The sequence below is a fragment of the Cololabis saira genome, chromosome 2 (genome assembly GCF_033807715.1).
Source record: "Cololabis saira isolate AMF1-May2022 chromosome 2, fColSai1.1, whole genome shotgun sequence".
NCBI lineage: Eukaryota > Metazoa > Chordata > Actinopteri > Beloniformes > Belonidae > Cololabis > Cololabis saira.
Window position 1 is genome coordinate 50,353,527 of NC_084588.1, and position 19,081 is coordinate 50,372,607.

Here is a 19,081-nt window from a genome sequence, read left to right on the forward strand (position 1 = left end):
GGATTGTTTGAGGTTTTGACTGTAATCCAAGATATTGGGAGGTTGATGCTGGTGGATTGTTTGAGCTCAGAGTTGCAGTGGACCATGCCGATCGCACAAGTTAAGGAATGACAGCGTATACATAGCTTCAGAAAGATTCCTGTAATAGTCAATATTTGTTGTTTTTACCAAACCAATCATCATCACAAAGAAAGTTCAGTATTTGATGTAACACATAGTCATCAACATATCTTTGGAGCCTTGATGGCAGTGGTGGGATTTGAACCCACGCCTCTTTCGAGACTGGAGCCTAAATCCAGCGCCTTAGACCTCTCGGCCACTCTACCACTTATGGATGGAAAAAAGCTGCTTTTTTCCAGTTCATTTCCCTGTATTTTTTCCCATTTTAATGTCAATTCACAACAAAGATGATCTCAAGTCTCCATCAACTCATAGGTTTGTGCATTAACTCAAAAGGATTCCCTTCTTGAATCTCAGACTGCTATCAGAACAAAGACATTGGAGCCACTTTAAATGGACCAGAGATGGTTTCTTATCATAGTCTGCTTCGTTTGGACGTGTCAAACTCATCTCAAAAGACCGAAAAATGTGAAACGTCCCTGCCGTGTGCATTGGCGCACGCCTGTAATCCAAGATATTGGGAGGTTGATGCTGGTGGATTGTTTGAGCTCAGAGCTGCAGTGGACCATGCTGATCGCACAAGTTAAGGAATGACAGCGTATACATAGTTTCAGAAAGATTCCTGTAACATTCAATATTTGTTGTTTTTACCAAACCAATGATCATCACAAAGAAAGTTCAGTATTTGATATAACACATAGTTTTCAACATATCTTTGAAGCCTTGATGGCAGTGGTGGGATTTGAACCCACGCCTCTTCCGAGAACTGGACCCTTAATCCAGCCCCTTAGACCGCTCGGCCACAGTACCACTTATGGATAGAAAAAAGCTACTTTTTTTCCAGTTAATTTCCCTGTATTTTTCCCGTTTTAATGTCAAATCACAACAAAGGTGATCTCAAGTCTCCATCCACTCATAGGTTTGTGCATCAACTCAAAATGTTTCCCATCTTGAATCTCAGACTGCTATCAGAACATAGATATTTGATCCACTTTAAATGGACCAAAGATTGTTTCTTCTTATCATAGTCTGCTTCGTTTGGACGTGTCAAACTCATCTCAAAAGACCGAAAAATGTGAAACGTCCCTGCCGTGTGCATTGGCGCACGCCTGTAATCCAAGATATTGGGAGGTTGAGGCGGGTGGATTGTTTGAGCTCAGAGCTGCAGTGGACCATGCCGATCGCACAAGTTAAGGAATGACTGCGTATACATAGTTTAAGAAAGATTCCTGTATCAGTCAATATTTGTTGTTTTAACCAAAACAATGATCATCACAAAGAAAGTGTAGTATTTGATGTAACACATAGTCATCAACATATCTTTGGAGCCTTGATGGCAGTGGTGGGATTTGAACCCACGCCTCTTCCGAGACTGGAGCCTTAATCCAGCGCCTTAGACCGCTCGGCCACACTACCACTTATGGACTGAAAAAAGCAGCTTTTTTTCAAGTTAATTTCCCTGTATTTTTTCCATTTTCATGTCAATTCACAACAAAGATGATCTCAAGTCTCCATCCACTCATAGGTTTGTGCATTAACTCAAAATGGTTCCCATCTTGAATCTCAGACTGCTATCAGAAAATAGATATTTGATCCACTTTAAATGGACCAGAGATTGTTTCTTATCATAGTCTGCTTCGTTTGGACGTGTCAAACTCATCTCAAAAGACCGAAAAATGTGGAACGTCCCTGCCGTGTGCATTGGCGCACGCCTGTAATCCAAGATATTGGGAGGTTGATGCTGGTGGATTGTTTGAGCTTAGAGCTGCAGTGGACCATGCCGATCGCACAAGTTAAGGAATGACTGCGTATACATAGTTTCAGAAAGATTCCTGTAACAGTCAATATTTGTTGTTTTTACCAAACCAATGATCATCACAAAGAAAGTTTAGTATTTGATGTAACACGAAGTGATCAACATATCTTTGGAGCCTTGATGGCAGTGGTGAGATTTGAACCCACACCTCTTCCGAGACTGGAGCCTAAATCCAGCACCTTAGAACTCTCGGCCACACTACCACTTATGGATGGAAAAGAGCTGCTTTTTTTTTCCAGTTAATTTCCCTGTATTTTTTCCCATTTTCATGTCAATTCACAACAAAGATGATCTCAAGTCTCCATCCACTCATAGGTTTGTGCATTAACTCAAAATGGTTCCCATCTTGAATCTCAGACTGCTATCAGAACATAGACATTTAATCCCCTTTAAATGGACCAGAGATTGTTTCTTATCATAGTCTGCTTCGTTGGACGTGACAAACTCATCTCAAAAGACCGAAAAATGTGAAACGTCCCTGCCATGTGCATTGGCGCACGCCTGTAATCCAAGATATTGGGAGGTTGATGCTGGTGGATTGTTTGAGGTTTTGACTGTAATCCAAGATATTGGGAGGTTGATGCTGGTGGATTGTTTGAGCTCAGAGTTGCAGTGGACCATGCCGATCGCACAAGTTAAGGAATGACAGCGTATACATAGCTTCAGAAAGATTCCTGTAATAGTCAATATTTGTTGTTTTTACCAAACCAATCATCATCACAAAGAAAGTTCAGTATTTGATGTAACACATAGTCATCAACATATCTTTGGAGCCTTGATGGCAGTGGTGGGATTTGAACCCACGCCTCTTTCGAGACTGGAGCCTAAATCCAGCGCCTTAGACCTCTCGGCCACTCTACCACTTATGGATGGAAAAAAGCTGCTTTTTTCCAGTTCATTTCCCTGTATTTTTTCCCATTTTAATGTCAATTCACAACAAAGATGATCTCAAGTCTCCATCAACTCATAGGTTTGTGCATTAACTCAAAAGGATTCCCTTCTTGAATCTCAGACTGCTATCAGAACAAAGACATTGGAGCCACTTTAAATGGACCAGAGATGGTTTCTTATCATAGTCTGCTTCGTTTGGACGTGTCAAACTCATCTCAAAAGACCGAAAAATGTGAAACGTCCCTGCCGTGTGCATTGGCGCACGCCTGTAATCCAAGATATTGGGAGGTTGATGCTGGTGGATTGTTTGAGCTCAGAGCTGCAGTGGACCATGCTGATCGCACAAGTTAAGGAATGACAGCGTATACATAGTTTCAGAAAGATTCCTGTAACATTCAATATTTGTTGTTTTTACCAAACCAATGATCATCACAAAGAAAGTTCAGTATTTGATATAACACATAGTTTTCAACATATCTTTGAAGCCTTGATGGCAGTGGTGGGATTTGAACCCACGCCTCTTCCGAGAACTGGACCCTTAATCCAGCCCCTTAGACCGCTCGGCCACAGTACCACTTATGGATAGAAAAAAGCTACTTTTTTTTCAAGTTAATTTCCCTGTATTTTTCCCGTTTTAATGTCAAATCACAACAAAGGTGATCTCAAGTCTCCATCCACTCATAGGTTTGTGCATCAACTCAAAATGTTTCCCATCTTGAATCTCAGACTGCTATCAGAACATAGATATTTGATCCACTTTAAATGGACCAGAGATTGTTTCTTCTTATCATAGTCTGCTTCGTTTGGACGTGTCAAACTCATCTCAAAAGACCGAAAAATGTGAAACGTCCCTGCCGTGTGCATTGGCGCACGCCTGTAATCCAAGATATTGGGAGGTTGAGGCGGGTGGATTGTTTGAGCTCAGAGCTGCAGTGGACCATGCCGATCGCACAAGTTAAGGAATGACTGCGTATACATAGTTTAAGAAAGATTCCTGTATCAGTCAATATTTGTTGTTTTAACCAAAACAATGATCATCACAAAGAAAGTGTAGTATTTTATGTAACACATAGTCATCAACATATCTTTGGAGCCTTGATGGCAGTGGTGGGATTTGAACCCACGCCTCTTCCGAGGACTGGAGCCTTAATCCAGCGCCTTAGACCTCTCGGCCACACTACCACTTATGGATGGAAAAAAGCTGCTTTTTTTCCAGTTAATTTCCCTGTATTTCTTCCCATTTTCATGTCAATTCACAAAAAAGATGATCTCAAGTCTCCATCCACTCATAGGTTTGTGCATTAACTCAAAATGGTTCCCATCTTGAATCTCAGACTGCTATCAGAACAAAGACATTTGATCCCCTTTAAATGGACCAGAGATTGTTTCTTATCATAGTCTGCTTCGTTTGGACATGTCAAACTCATCTCAAAAGACCGAAAAATGTGAAACGTCCCTGCCGTGTGCATTGGCGCACGCCTGTAATCCAAGATATTGGGAGGTTGAGGCTGGTGGATTGTTTGAGCTCAGAGCTGCAGTGGACCATGCCGATCGCACAAGTTAAGGAATGACTGCGTATACATAGTTTGAGAAAGATTCCTGTAACAGTCAATATTTGTTGTTTTTACCAAACCAATGATCATCACAAAGAAAGTGTAGTATTTGATGCAACACATAGTCATCAACATATCTTTGAAGCCTTGATGGCAGTGGTGGGATTTGAAACCCACGCCTCTTCCGAGACTGGAGCCTAAATCCAGCGCCTTAGACCGCTCGGCCACACTACCACTAATGGATGGAAAAAAGCTACTTTTTTTTTCCAGTTAATTTCCCTGTATTTTTTTTTACCATTTTCATGTCAATTCACAACAAAGATGATCTCAAGTCTCCATCCACTCATAGGTTTGTGCATTAACTCAAAATGGTTCCCATCTTGAATCTCAGACTGCTATCAGAACAAAGACATTGGATCCACTTTAAATGGACCAGAGATTGTTTCTTATCATAGTCTGCTTCGTTTGGACGTGTCAAACTCATCTCAAAAGACCGAAAAATGTGAAACGTCCCTGCCGTTTGCATTGGCGCACGCGTGTAATCCAAGATATTGGGAGGTTGAGGCTGGTGGATTGTTTGAGCTCAGAGCTGCAGTGGACCATGCCGATCGCACAAGTTAAGGAATGACAGCGTATACATAGTTTCAGAAAGATTCCTGTAACAGTCCATATTTGTTGTTTTTACCAAACCAATGATCATCACAAAGAAAGTTCAGTATTTGATATATCACATAGTCTTCAACATATCTTTGAAGCCTTGATCGCAGTGGTGGGATTTGAACCCAAGCCTCTTCCCGAGACTGGAGCCTTAATCCAGCCCCTTAGACCGCTCGGCCACACTACCACTTACTGATGGAAAAAAGCTGCTTTTTTTCAAGTTAATTTCCCTGTATTTTTCCCTTTTTCATGTCAATTCACAACAAAGGTGATCCCAAGTCTCCATCCACTCATAGGTTTGTGCATTAACTCAAAAGGATTCCCATCTTGAATCTCAGACTGCTATCAGAACGTAGATATTTGATCTCCTTTAAATGGACCAGAGATTGTTTCTTATCATAATCTGCTTCGTTTGGACGTGTCAAACTCATCTCAAAAGACCGAAAAATGTGAAATGTCCCTGCCGTTTGCATTGGCGCACGCCTGTAATCCAAGATCTTGGGAGGTTGAGGCTGGTGGATTGTTTGAGCTCAGAGCTGCAGTGGACCATGCCGATCGCACAAGTTAAGGAACGACTGCGTATAGACGAATCCGGCGACCGGTTTGTGTGCGCCGCCATCTTGCGGCGGCGCCATCGCTGCGGTGGCAGGTGTCAATCTGCCACCGCAGCGCTGTTATTGTAACCTGACGCTCTACAGCATCATTATAGCTGGATTGATGATGTTAGACAGTGGCCTTCCATAAATAATGAAGGTATCTTAAATTAATGCTGATGTTAATTTATAAATAATGATTTGTTTGAGCGATAAGCAGGAAAGAATAGAGGAATAGGGAGATAAGGGAGTGTATGATTAAACACTGTAATATAGCTCTCTCCACCTCCTCTCCTTACGAGGCACGTCTGAACAATTAAATATTACCTGTTTATGTTTTGTTTTATTTTAGGTATCCAAGAATATTTTATTGATCGCCTGGCGTCCGATGACGAAAAAAAAAACGCAATTACAGGTCTCTAATTGAAGGGCAGAACTATCTCAGCTCCGGATGATACAGAATACATACATACATAACCCCAATCTGCAGATAAAACTAGGTTGTTGAGGAAAAAATATCAACTCTATTTGTAGCTGCAGAAGAAAAAAATAATCTCACGAGGAAAAGAAAAATATTGCTCACGCGATCGGAGCCTCTTCAGCATAAAAAAAAAGAAAAGAGAAGTAAGAGTAATAAAAAAGATGTACTGTATGTTGTTATATTATACTAATTTATTGAAACACATGGCGAGTCAAACATTTACCAAAGCAGCTGCCAAACACTAAACAAGGTAGTAAGACGGTGGTTCTGCAGAACTGCGGCAGTAAATCCTCATCGGAGCTTCATTCTTTAGTAGTGATTTCATATGAACCCAAACCGTTAATAATCATTATTTTCTCCATATACCGCTCCCTGGCTTCCTTGTTTAAGGTATCCAGGTAAATTCCAGTTCCTTTCCAGCAGTTTAACATCTTTTTTTGCGTTCCGTCTGTTCACTTGGTGAAACAGAAAAGTCGTTTTGAAAGTCCCCCCCGTCTTCATTCACTATCAAAACAAATGCACGTGACGGGACAGGAGTGTTCCGATGATACAAATACATTAAGAGAGCCTGGCAGGGAGCGGAGTAATAGATCCATACGTATATATGTCTATGGGCTGGAGCGGAGGAGCGGAGCCGCCACCGCAGTAATGGCGGCCGCTCGACTTCCGGGTTTCGCCGGATTCGTCTATACATAGTTTCAGAAAGATTCCTGTAACAGTCAATGGCCGGGTTTCCCAGATCCAACCTCTCTTAAGGATTTAAGAGAGGTTCAAAGAAGGTTTCAACTTAGAAGGTACCCTAAGATACGCGTGTTTCCCAGATGACTTCTTAACACCGTTCTTTAGTTTCGCTCTTTCAGAAGCTCTTTGGAGGAGCTGTCCGGTTCTGAAACCAAATCAATCTATGCCAGGCAAATCGATCACCGATCACTATCAGCGCATTTTCACACGCAGCACTGCTCCCTAACGCACTAATTCCCTGCTGCATGTGCGTTATAATGAAAAATTAAGATGATAAATATAATTCCATGACCCTTTTTCATGATGAAAACAAGACTGCAACTAAATAAGTAGTCTTGGTAAGAGAATAATGAGGAAATGTCTTGTTTTTATTAAATGTGAAAGATGGACGAAAGGAGAAATTAACTTAACGATCATTCAGCATATAGGACCACATTGTATCCTCCTGACTAGTAAAACAGAATCCTTCCCCTCAAAAAAATATTCTGAAGTTTATTTAGCTGCTTGACCGTTTTCACTATTGCATTCATCAACGTTGTATTTGCGGATGTTTGGAGACCAGTGTTGTGACTAACGTTATTTAGTAGCGGGTTACAGTAACGCCGTTAGTTTTGCGGTAACTAATACTCTAACGCATTAGGTTTTAAATTCAGTCACGCAATTACCGCTACCAAACGGTGCGTTACTCCGTTATTTCTGGCTACAGTGAAGCTTTTTTTCCGCACACGCGGAGACCATAGGAAACGTAGTGGGCGTGTGTTCAAAAACATGACGGTCATGAGCCAAGAGAAGGAGAGTTTCGCAACGTGGAATTACAGCAATCCCTGGTTTTTCGCAGGGGTTATGTTCCAAAAAGAACCCGTGATAAGTGAAATTCTTTTTACAATTATAGAGAGCTTCAAACTGCAGAGATCAGCCCCGCCTCGCACGTATTCCACTGCTCTCCTGACTGCTGACATCCCGACTCTGTAGCGTCTTTTTATCCTAAACCCCGCGGTGTAGGTGTATTTTTTCAAGAGAAGAAAATAGTTATGGGTCGTTGTCTTCGCTCTTTTTTCTTCTGGGCAAAAAGATTCTTATAAACCGACACCATTGGTTATATTTGAGACTGTAATGAACGATTCATTAAAGGCTCCTGTTCTTCAGCTGCTGCTGAAGCTCATTGGCTGTTCTCAGCTTGTTGCTAAGCAACCAACGTTATTGACACAGGAAGTGAAGAAGTGGGGAGACTGTTTAGAATGCAGAACACGATGCACAATGCAAATCCATACAGTACCTGCTGAAATGAAGGCTAGAGGGTTATTAATGGGAGCATTTTAAAAAATGTTTTTATTTAAAGAAACTAAAAAGTAACTTTTCATGGTAATGCATTACTTTTTGGTCTAAGTAGCTGAGTTACTGAGTTACTTTTTAATGAAGTAACTAGTAACTGTAACTAGTTACTATTTTTCAGTAACTAGCACAACACTGGTGGAGACAGGCAGCGCTGCTCCTCAATGCACTAATTCCCTGTCATCACACATGTGGGCTCGGGCTCGGGCTCGGGCAGGAGGATCGGTGTCACAGCTGCCTGGACAGCCCGGTCCGACAGCACGTCCAGGGGATTGAAGTGCTGACGCACGAATGCGTTCATGAAAACAGTTCTGCTTCGCGCACGGCGACACGGTTGATTTGCAGCGAGAACATGCCGTATAGCAGCCAAATTATCAAATAAATGATATTCATGATGATCGTTTTATTTTTGCGTAATGCATAAATCATATACCGGAACACAGTTGTTATTCCTTATTTTTCTTTTTTTTCCCCCTTTGCTGTCATCAATGAATGCTAAACAATATAAATATAAAGTATAAAACTAATTCACTAAGATGGTTGTAAAGACTGGGTCAGCAGCATCTTTCATTTCCTTCTTAATGAAAGAGATTCTTAAGCTAAGAGCGACTCTGGGAAACGCGATTTTCTTTCGCAGGCTCCTTAAGAAGGTTTGAAAGAAGTCTTTCGCTGTTAAGAGCTACTTAACTGATCTGGGAATCCCGTTTTCATGTCAATTCATAACAAAGATGATCTCAAGTCTCCATCCACTCATAGGTTTGTGCATTAACTCAAAAGGATTCCCATCTTGAATCTCAGACTGCTATCAGAACAAGGACATTGGATCCCCTTTAAACTGGACCAGAGATTGTTTCTTATCATAGTCTGCTTCGTTTGGACGTGTCAAACTCATCCCAAAAGACCGAAAAATGTGAAACGTCCCTGCCGTTTGCATTGGCGCACGCCTGTAATCCAAGATATTGGGAGGTTGATGCTGGTGGAATGTTTGAGCTCAGAGTTGCAGTGGACCATGCCGATCGCACAAGTTAAGGAATGACTGCGTATACATAGTTTCAGAAAGATTCCTGTATCAGTCAATATTTGTTGTTTTAACCAAAACAATGATCATCACAAAGAAAGTGTAGTATTTGATGTAACACATAGTCATCAACATATCTTTGGAGCCTTGATGGCAGTGGTGGGATTTGAACCCACGCCTCTTCCAAGACTGGAGCCTTAATCCAGCGCCTTAGACCGCTCGGCCACACTACCACTTATGGATGGAAAAAAGCTACTTTTTTTTTACAGTTAATTTCCCTGTACTTTTTCCCGTTTTCATGTCAATTCATAACAAAGATGATCTCAAGTCTCCATCCACTCATAGGTTTGTGCATTAACTCAAAAGGATTCCCATCTTGAATCTCAGACTGCTATCAGAACAAGGACATTGGATCCCCTTTAAACTGGACCAGAGATTGTTTCTTATCATAGTCTGCTTCGTTTGGACCTGTGTCAAACTCATCTCAAAAGACCGAAAAATGTGAAACGTCCCTGCCGTGTGCATTGGCGCAAGCCTGTAATCCAAGATATTGGGAGGTTGATGCTGGTGGATTGTTTGAGCTCAGAGCTGCAGTGGACCATGCCGATCGCACAAGTTAAGGAATGACAGCGTATACATAGTTTCAGAAAGATTCCTGTAACATTCAATATTTGTTGTTTTTACCAAACCAATGATCATCACAAAGAAAGTTCAGTATTTGATATAACACATAGTTTTCAACATATCTTTGAAGCCTTGATGGCAGTGGTGGGATTTGAACCCACGCCTCTTCCGAGACTGGACCCTTAATCCAGCCCCTTAGACCGCTCGGCCACACTACCACTTATGGATGGAAAAAAGCTACTTTTTTTTTCCAGTTAATTTCCCTGTATTTTTCCCGTTTTAATGTCAATTCACAACAAAGGTGATCTCAAGTCTCCATCCACTCATAGGTTTGTGCATCAACTCAAAATGTTTCCCATCTTGAATCTCAGACTGCTATCAGAACATAGACATTGGATCCACTTTAAATGGACCAGAGATTGTTTCTTATCATAGTCTGCTTCGTTTGGACGTGTCAAACTCATCTCAAAAGACCGAAAAATGTGAAACGTCCCTGCCGTGTGCATTGGCGCACGCCTGTAATCCAAGATATTGGGAAGTTGAGGCGGGTGGATTGTTTGAGCTCAGAGCTGCAGTGGACCATGCCGATCGCACAAGTTAAGGAATGACTGCGTATACATAGTTTAAGAAAGATTCCTGTATCAGTCAATATTTGTTGTTTTAACCAAAACAACGATCATCACAAAGAAAGTGTAGTATTTGATGTAACACATAGTGATCAACACATCTTTGGAGCCTTGATGGCAGGGGTGGGATTTGAACCCACGCCTCTTCCGAGACTGGAGCCTAAATCCAGCGCCTTAGACCGCTCGGCCACACTACCACTTATGGATGGAAAAAAGCTACTTTTTTTTTCCAGTTAATTTCCCTGTATTTTTTCCCGTTTTCATGTCAATTCATAACAAAGATGATCTCAAGTCTCCATCCACTCATAGGTTTGTGCATTAACTCAAAAGGATTCCCATCTTGAATCTCAGACTGCTATCAGAACAAGGACATTGGATCCCCTTTAAACTGGACCAGAGATTGTTTCTTATCATAGTCTGCTTCGTTTGGACGTGTCAAACTCATCCCAAAAGACCGAAAAATGTGAAACGTCCCTGCCGTTTGCATTGGCGCACGCCTGTAATCCAAGATATTGGGAGGTTGATGCTGGTGGAATGTTTGAGCTCAGAGTTGCAGTGGACCATGCCGATCGCACAAGTTAAGGAATGACTGCGTATACATAGTTTCAGAAAGATTCCTGTATCAGTCAATATTTGTTGTTTTAACCAAAACAATGATCATCACAAAGAAAGTGTAGTATTTGATGTAACACATAGTCATCAACATATCTTTGGAGCCTTGATGGCAGTGGTGGGATTTGAACCCACGCCTCTTCCAAGACTGGAGCCTTAATCCAGCGCCTTAGACCGCTCGGCCACACTACCACTTATGGATGGAAAAAAGCTACTTTTTTTTTACAGTTAATTTCCCTGTACTTTTTCCCGTTTTCATGTCAATTCATAACAAAGATGATCTCAAGTCTCCATCCACTCATAGGTTTGTGCATTAACTCAAAAGGATTCCCATCTTGAATCTCAGACTGCTATCAGAACAAGGACATTGGATCCCCTTTAAACTGGACCAGAGATTGTTTCTTATCATAGTCTGCTTCGTTTGGACCTGTGTCAAACTCATCTCAAAAGACCGAAAAATGTGAAACGTCCCTGCCGTGTGCATTGGCGCAAGCCTGTAATCCAAGATATTGGGAGGTTGATGCTGGTGGATTGTTTGAGCTCAGAGCTGCAGTGGACCATGCCGATCGCACAAGTTAAGGAATGACAGCGTATACATAGTTTCAGAAAGATTCCTGTAACATTCAATATTTGTTGTTTTTACCAAACCAATGATCATCACAAAGAAAGTTCAGTATTTGATATAACACATAGTTTTCAACATATCTTTGAAGCCTTGATGGCAGTGGTGGGATTTGAACCCACGCCTCTTCCGAGACTGGACCCTTAATCCAGCCCCTTAGACCGCTCGGCCACACTACCACTTATGGATGGAAAAAAGCTACTTTTTTTTTCCAGTTAATTTCCCTGTATTTTTCCCGTTTTAATGTCAATTCACAACAAAGGTGATCTCAAGTCTCCATCCACTCATAGGTTTGTGCATCAACTCAAAATGTTTCCCATCTTGAATCTCAGACTGCTATCAGAACATAGATATTTGATCCACTTTAAATGGACCAGAGATTGTTTCTTCTTATCATAGTCTGCTTCGTTTGGACGTGTCAAACTCATCTCAAAAGACCGAAAAATGTGAAACGTCCCTGCCGTGTGCATTGGCGCACGCCTGTAATCCAAGATATTGGGAAGTTGAGGCGGGTGGATTGTTTGAGCTCAGAGCTGCAGTGGACCATGCCGATCGCACAAGTTAAGGAATGACTGCGTATACATAGTTTAAGAAAGATTCCTGTATCAGTCAATATTTGTTGTTTTAACCAAAACAACGATCATCACAAAGAAAGTGTAGTATTTGATGTAACACATAGTGATCAACACATCTTTGGAGCCTTGATGGCAGGGGTGGGATTTGAACCCACGCCTCTTCCGAGACTGGAGCCTAAATCCAGCGCCTTAGACCGCTCGGCCACACTAGCACTTATGGATGGAAAAAAGCTGCTTTTTTTCCAGTTAATTTCCCTGTATTTTTTCCCATTTTCATGTCAATTCACGACAAAGATGATCTCAAGTCTCCATCCACTCATAGGTTTGTGCATTAACTCAAAATGGTTCCCATCTTGAATCTCAGACTGCTATCAGAAAATAGATATTTGATCCACTTTAAATGGACCAGAGATTGTTTCTTATCATAGTCTGCTTCGTTTGGACGTGTCAAACTCATCTCAAAAGACCGAAAAATGTGAAACGTCCCTGCCGTGTGCATTGGCGCACGCCTGTAATACAAGATATTAGGAGGTTGATGCTGGTGGATTGTTTGAGCTCAGAGCTGCAGTGGACCATCCCGATCGCACAAGTTAAGGAATGACTGCGTATACATAGTTTCAGAAAGATTCCTTTAACAGTCAATATTTGTTGTTTTTACCAAACCAATGATCATCACAAAGAAAGTTTAGTATTTGATGTAACACGAAGTGATCAACATATCTTTGGAACCTTGATGGCAGTGGTGAGATTTGAACCCACACCTCTTCCGAGACTGGAGCCTAAATCCAGCACCTTAGAACTCTCGGCCACACTACCACTTATGGATGGAAAAGAGCTGCTTTTTTCCAGTTAATTTCCCTGTATTTTGTCCCATTTTCATGTCAATTCACAACAAAGATGATCTCAAGTCTCCATCCACTCATAGGTTTGTGCATTAACTCAAAATGGTTCCCATCTTGAATCTCAGACTGCTATCAGAACATAGACATTTAATCCCCTTTAAATGGACCAGAGATTGTTTCTTATCATAGTCTGCTTCGTTGGACGTGTCAAACTCATCTCAAAAGACCGAAAAATGTGAAACGTCCCTGCCATGTGCATTGGCGCACGCCTGTAATCCAAGATATTGGGAGGTTGATGCTGGTGGATTGTTTGAGCTCAGAGTTGCAGTGGACCATGCCGATCGCACAAGTTAAGGAATGACAGCGTATACATAGCTTCAGAAAGATTCCTGTAATAGTCAAAATTTGTTGTTTTTACCAAACCAATGATCATCACAAAGAAAGTTCAGTATTTGATATAACACATAGTTTTCAACATATCTTTGAAGCCTTGATGGCAGTGGTGGGATTTGAACCCACGCCTCTTCCGAGAACTGGACCCTTAATCCAGCCCCTTAGACCGCTCGGCCACACTACCACTTTTGGATGGAAAAAAGCTGCTTTTTTTCCAGTTAATTTCCCTGTATTTTTTCCCATTTTCATGTCAATTCACAACAAAGATGATCTCAAGTCTCCATCCACTCATAGGTTTGTGCATCAACTCAAAATGTTTCCCATCTTGAATCTCAGACTGCTATCAGAACATAGATATTTGATCCACTTTAAATGGACCAGAGATTGTTTCTTCTTATCATAATCTGCTTCGTTTGGACGTGTCAAACTCATCTCAAAAGACCGAAAAATGTGAAACGTCCCTGCCGTGTGCATTGGCGCACGCCTGTAATCCAAGATATTGGGAGGTTGATGCTGGTGGATTGTTTGAGCTCAGAGCTGCAGTGGACCATGCTGATCGCACAAGTTAAGGAATGACTGCGTATACATAGTTTCAGAAAGATTCCTGTAACAGTCAATATTTGTTGTTTTTACCAAAACAATGATCATCACAAAGAAAGTGTAGTATTTGATGTAATACAAAGTCATCAACATATCTTTGAAGCCTGGATGGCAGTGGTGGGATTTGAACCCACGCCTCTTCTGAGACTGGAGCCTTAATCCAGCGCCTTAGACCGCTCGGCCACACTACCACTTATGGATGGAAAAAAGCTACTTTTTTTTTCCAGTTAATTTCCCTGTATTTTTTCCCGTTTTCATGTCAATTCATAACAAAGATGATCTCAAGTCTCCATCCACTCATAGGTTTGTGCATTAACTCAAAAGGATTCCCATCTTGAATCTCAGACTGCTATCAGAACAAGGACATTGGATCCCCTTTAAACTGAACCAGAGATTGTTTCTTATCATAGTCTGCTTCGTTTGGACGTGTCAAACTCATCTCAAAAGACCGAAAAATGTGAAACGTCCCTGCCGTTTGCATTGGCGCACGCCTGTAATCCAAGATATTGGGAGGTTGAGGCGGGTGGATTGTTTGAGCTCAGAGCTGCAGTGGACCATGCCGATCGCACAAGTTAAGGAATGACTGCGTATACATAGTTTAAGAAAGATTCCTGTATCAGTCAATATTTGTTGTTTTAACCAAAACAATGATCATCACAAAGAAAGTGTAGTATTTGATGTAACACATAGTGATCAACACATCTTTGGAGCCTTGATGGCAGGGGTGGGATTTGAACCCACGCCTCTTCCGAGACTGGAGCCTAAATCCAGCGCCTTAGACCGCTCGGCCACACTAGCACTTATGGATGGAAAAAAGCTGCTTTTTTTCCAGTTAATTTCCCTGTATTTTTTCCCATTTTCATGTCAATTCACGACAAAGATGATCTCAAGTCTCCATCCACTCATAGGTTTGTGCATTAACTCAAAATGGTTCCCATCTTGAATCTCAGACTGCTATCAGAAAATAGATATTTGATCCACTTTAAATGGACCAGAGATTGTTTCTTATCATAGTCTGCTTCGTTTGGACGTGTCAAACTCATCTCAAAAGACCGAAAAATGTGAAACGTCCCTGCCGTGTGCATTGGCGCACGCCTGTAATACAAGATATTGGGCGGTTGATGCTGGTGGATTGTTTGAGCTCAGAGCTGCAGTGGACCATCCCGATCGCACAAGTTAAGGAATGACTGCGTATACATAGTTTCAGAAAGATTCCTTTAACAGTCAATATTTGTTGTTTTTACCAAACCAATGATCATCACAAAGAAAGTTTAGTATTTGATGTAACACGAAGTGATCAACATATCTTTGGAACCTTGATGGCAGTGGTGAGATTTGAACCCACACCTCTTCCGAGACTGGAGCCTAAATCCAGCACCTTAGAACTCTCGGCCACACTACCACTTATGGATGGAAAAGAGCTGCTTTTTTCCAGTTAATTTCCCTGTATTTTTTCCCATTTTCATGTCAATTCACAACAAAGATGATCTCAAGTCTCCATCCACTCATAGGTTTGTGCATTAACTCAAAATGGTTCCCATCTTGAATCTCAGACTGCTATCAGAACATAGACATTTAATCCCCTTTAAATGGACCAGAGATTGTTTCTTATCATAGTCTGCTTCGTTGGACGTGTCAAACTCATCTCAAAAGACCGAAAAATGTGAAACGTCCCTGCCATGTGCATTGGCGCACGCCTGTAATCCAAGATATTGGGCGGTTGATGCTGGTGGATTGTTGGAGCTCAGAGTTGCAGTGGACCATGCCGATCGCACAAGTTAAGGAATGACTGCGTATACATAGTTTCAGAAAGATTCCTGTAAGAGTCAATATTTGTTGTTTTTACCAAACCAATGATCATCACAAAGAAAGTGTAGTATTTGATGTAACACATAGTCATCAACATATCTTTGAAGCCTTGATGGCAGTGGTGGGATTTGAACCCACGCCTCTTCCGAGACTGGAGCCTTAATCCAGCGCCTTAGACCGCTCGGCCACACTACCACTTATGGATGGGAAAAAAGCTGCTTTTTTCCAGTTAATTTCCCTGTATTTTTTCCCATTTTCATGTCAATTCACAACAAAGCAGTGTTGGGGTAGTTACTCAAAAAAAGTAATCCATTACATATTACTAGTTACTTTTAAAAAAAGTAATCCCTTACACTACTTAGTTACTGGTTGCTGAAAGTAACTAGTTACACTACTAGTTACATTACTTTTGGATTACTCCGCAATATCACCTGAGCTGCACCATAACTCAATTTGCCAATGAACAACATATACAGGACAGTCTCAGAAAATAAGAATATTGTGATTTTCTGTAATGCAATTACAAAAACAAAAATGTCATACATTCTGGATTCATTACAAATCCACTGAAATATTGCAAGCCTTTTATTATTTTAATATTGCTGATCATGGCAGCTTAAGAAAACTCAAATATCCTATCTCAAAACATTTAGAATATTCTGGGAATCTTAAACTGTAAGCTATAATCAGCAATATTAAAATAATAAAAGGCTTGCAATATTTCAGTTGATTTGTAATGAATCCAGAATGTATGACTTTTTTTTTTTTTTTTTTTTTTTTTTTTAAATTGCATTACAGAAAATAAAGAACTTTATCACAATATTCTAATTTTCTGAGACAGTCCTGTAGTTGGAACCAGTGTTTTTCCTGCATTCAAAGTAGGAGGCCGCCTCATTTCGTGCCGCCCCCAGCTGTCAAAACTCCGACGTCATGAAAATTGTTATTTTCTGGCATAGCAGGCGTTGGACTGGATGGATGTTATTTTGACTGCAGTTGCAGCATTGCGCCGCTATGGGGGCGCTGTATCAACGACACAGCACCAGCAGAAGAAGACGAAATCTCCAGAATTATTTTCCTTGTTTTTCCGCTATTTGTTGTACTAAAAATCGTCGTCCTGGTTTTCCCTGGCTGTTCAAACAGGTAAATATTGTTTCTTTAGCATCCGAGCATGTCTTGTTGTTTATAAGTCTTATATTCGGTATATACACAGTACTTTAAAGGCGACCTGGCGACTAGGAGAAGCAAGAGTGCAGGTGAAACAGTGCAATTAACGTTACAGGCAGTTAAAAAGTAATACATCATGTTACCGACGAGATGCGGCAATTTTGTCAGGGCTGAAAGTAGTGCACAAATATGCATGAAAGGTGATAGCGAGGGTCAGAGTGCAGGACGGGAGGCGAGGGGAACGTTAAGCCTGATTTATGGTTCTGCGTTAAATCGACGCGGAACCTACGGCGCAGGGTACGCGGCGACGTGCACAGTACGCAGTAGGTTCTGCGTTGGTGTAACGCAGAGGCATAAATCAGCTTTCAGTCAGTTTCCAAGTCATTATGGAGCATATCAACGCGAAGCCAACTTGTACGTGATTTAAACATGACTTTTTATTCATCTCTACAGATCTTCTCAAAAACACAGAGCCAGTGGGTTTGACAAACGGTGGCTGAACCAATTTACCTGGGTCGGGCTTACTGAGGAAGGTTTGGTCTGTTATTTATGCCAAAAGCACTGTGTCCCCATGGAGCAGGCACTATCACTATGTATGTCTGTATCAAAATAAATACAAAAATACTTAATGCATGAATTGTTTTGTTTAAGGTGAAGACACATCTGCACAGCAGACTGAAGGAGAGGCATTTGGATGTCTGTTGTAAGGAGGCCATGATGACCCAGACCAGGACCAGGACCAGGACCATGACCAGGACCATCCATGGACCAGACCAGGAGGCCTTGGACTACAAGGAGCATGAGGATCTACGGATGGAAAAATAGGAGGCTGAAATGTTCTCTGTCTGGTTGCAAGATTTGTCAGTAAATGTCTGAAACCCTACAAAAACTCAAAATCTTACCGAGGCTACTTGTCTTATCTCCAGTCAAAATGTTTTATTTCTAGTCCAAAAAAAATCATTACATTTAAAATAAGACAGTCACTTAAAAAGTAACTCGTTCTAGAAAACCATTTTCATCAGTGAAGATCTTCTCTTGTTCCATGGGCAGTTTTTTTTTTTCCTTTTTATTTTTGGTAAGATTGAGTTCTTATATTTGTATTTATATTTTTATGTTAATAAAATAATGCTTCAACTTGATGATTGTCATATTGTTTTTACATCTAATTTTCATATAATTACATTCTTTGTAAATTGGTTTCTTGGGAAAAAGGGACAGATTAAATAAGATTCTTTTTCTTTCTGCTCCCTTTCATTCAGAATTTAGGAATGTTTTTGTTTATATTAAATTGTTTTATTTTATCAATTAATGAAATAAAGAATAAATAAATAAATTTTAAATCCTATTAGAACTCCCAAAATGCAAAATATCTTGTAAAAAGTGTTTGCTTGAGCCAGTTGAAGGCACGGTTTACCCGCACGCGTGTGATCAGGATGGTGCCACCTCTGCGTCAATTAGAGCCAGGAAAAACCCTGGGAACCTTATTACTGCAGTGCCCAGATAAGCACAAATGTGTAATGTAATGAGGAGGACATACACAGGATCTCTCTTTTATGCACTTTAATACAACAAACAATAAATAACTTAAGAAGTCGTCCTTCCAACCACCGAGTGCAAACAAAGTTATTTTAAATTATATCAATAAACAAAATAAGATAATGGCCCTCATCACAATATCAGACAATGAATGAGATTTCAATTGAACATAACTGAACATGTGAACTACAGCGTTAGAGGGCTAGAGGGTGTCGCATATACAGGACTGTCTCAGAAAATAAGAATATTGTGATTTTCTGTAATGCAATTACAAAAAAGTCATACATTCTGGATTCATTACAAATCAAGTGAAATATTGCAAGCCTTTTATTATTTTAATATTGCTGATTATGGTTTACAGTTTAAGAAAACTCAAATATCCTATCTCAAAAATTTAGAATATTCTTTTCTTGCAATATTTCAGTTGATTTGTAATGAATCCATATTTCAGTTGATTTGTAATGAATCCAGAATGT

The 19,081-nt window shown here is 40.7% G+C and overlaps 10 non-coding genes across 10 annotated transcripts; all 10 read right to left on the bottom strand.

The window, feature by feature from the left end:
- Positions 1-244: 244 nt before the first annotated feature.
- On the bottom strand, positions 245-326 carry trnal-uag (transfer RNA leucine (anticodon UAG)). Its single transcript has one exon. It is a non-coding gene; the product is annotated as a tRNA-Leu (tRNA).
- A 1,128-nt stretch (positions 327-1,454) lies between these two features.
- trnal-aag (transfer RNA leucine (anticodon AAG)) lies at positions 1,455-1,536 on the bottom strand. Its single transcript has one exon. It is a non-coding gene; the product is annotated as a tRNA-Leu (tRNA).
- Positions 1,537-2,715: 1,179 nt separating this feature from the next.
- On the bottom strand, positions 2,716-2,797 carry trnal-uag (transfer RNA leucine (anticodon UAG)). Its single transcript has one exon. It is a non-coding gene; the product is annotated as a tRNA-Leu (tRNA).
- A 1,129-nt stretch (positions 2,798-3,926) lies between these two features.
- trnal-aag (transfer RNA leucine (anticodon AAG)) lies at positions 3,927-4,009 on the bottom strand. The gene has a single exon. It is a non-coding gene; the product is annotated as a tRNA-Leu (tRNA).
- Positions 4,010-4,531: 522 nt separating this feature from the next.
- trnal-uag (transfer RNA leucine (anticodon UAG)) lies at positions 4,532-4,614 on the bottom strand. Its single transcript has one exon. It is a non-coding gene; the product is annotated as a tRNA-Leu (tRNA).
- Positions 4,615-9,353: 4,739 nt separating this feature from the next.
- Positions 9,354-9,435, bottom strand: trnal-aag (transfer RNA leucine (anticodon AAG)). Its single transcript has one exon. It is a non-coding gene; the product is annotated as a tRNA-Leu (tRNA).
- A 1,132-nt stretch (positions 9,436-10,567) lies between these two features.
- Positions 10,568-10,649, bottom strand: trnal-uag (transfer RNA leucine (anticodon UAG)). Its single transcript has one exon. It is a non-coding gene; the product is annotated as a tRNA-Leu (tRNA).
- Positions 10,650-11,174: 525 nt separating this feature from the next.
- Positions 11,175-11,256, bottom strand: trnal-aag (transfer RNA leucine (anticodon AAG)). The gene has a single exon. It is a non-coding gene; the product is annotated as a tRNA-Leu (tRNA).
- Positions 11,257-14,205: 2,949 nt separating this feature from the next.
- Positions 14,206-14,287, bottom strand: trnal-aag (transfer RNA leucine (anticodon AAG)). Its single transcript has one exon. It is a non-coding gene; the product is annotated as a tRNA-Leu (tRNA).
- Positions 14,288-16,018: 1,731 nt separating this feature from the next.
- On the bottom strand, positions 16,019-16,100 carry trnal-aag (transfer RNA leucine (anticodon AAG)). The gene has a single exon. It is a non-coding gene; the product is annotated as a tRNA-Leu (tRNA).
- Between the last annotated feature and the right edge of the window lie 2,981 nt (positions 16,101-19,081).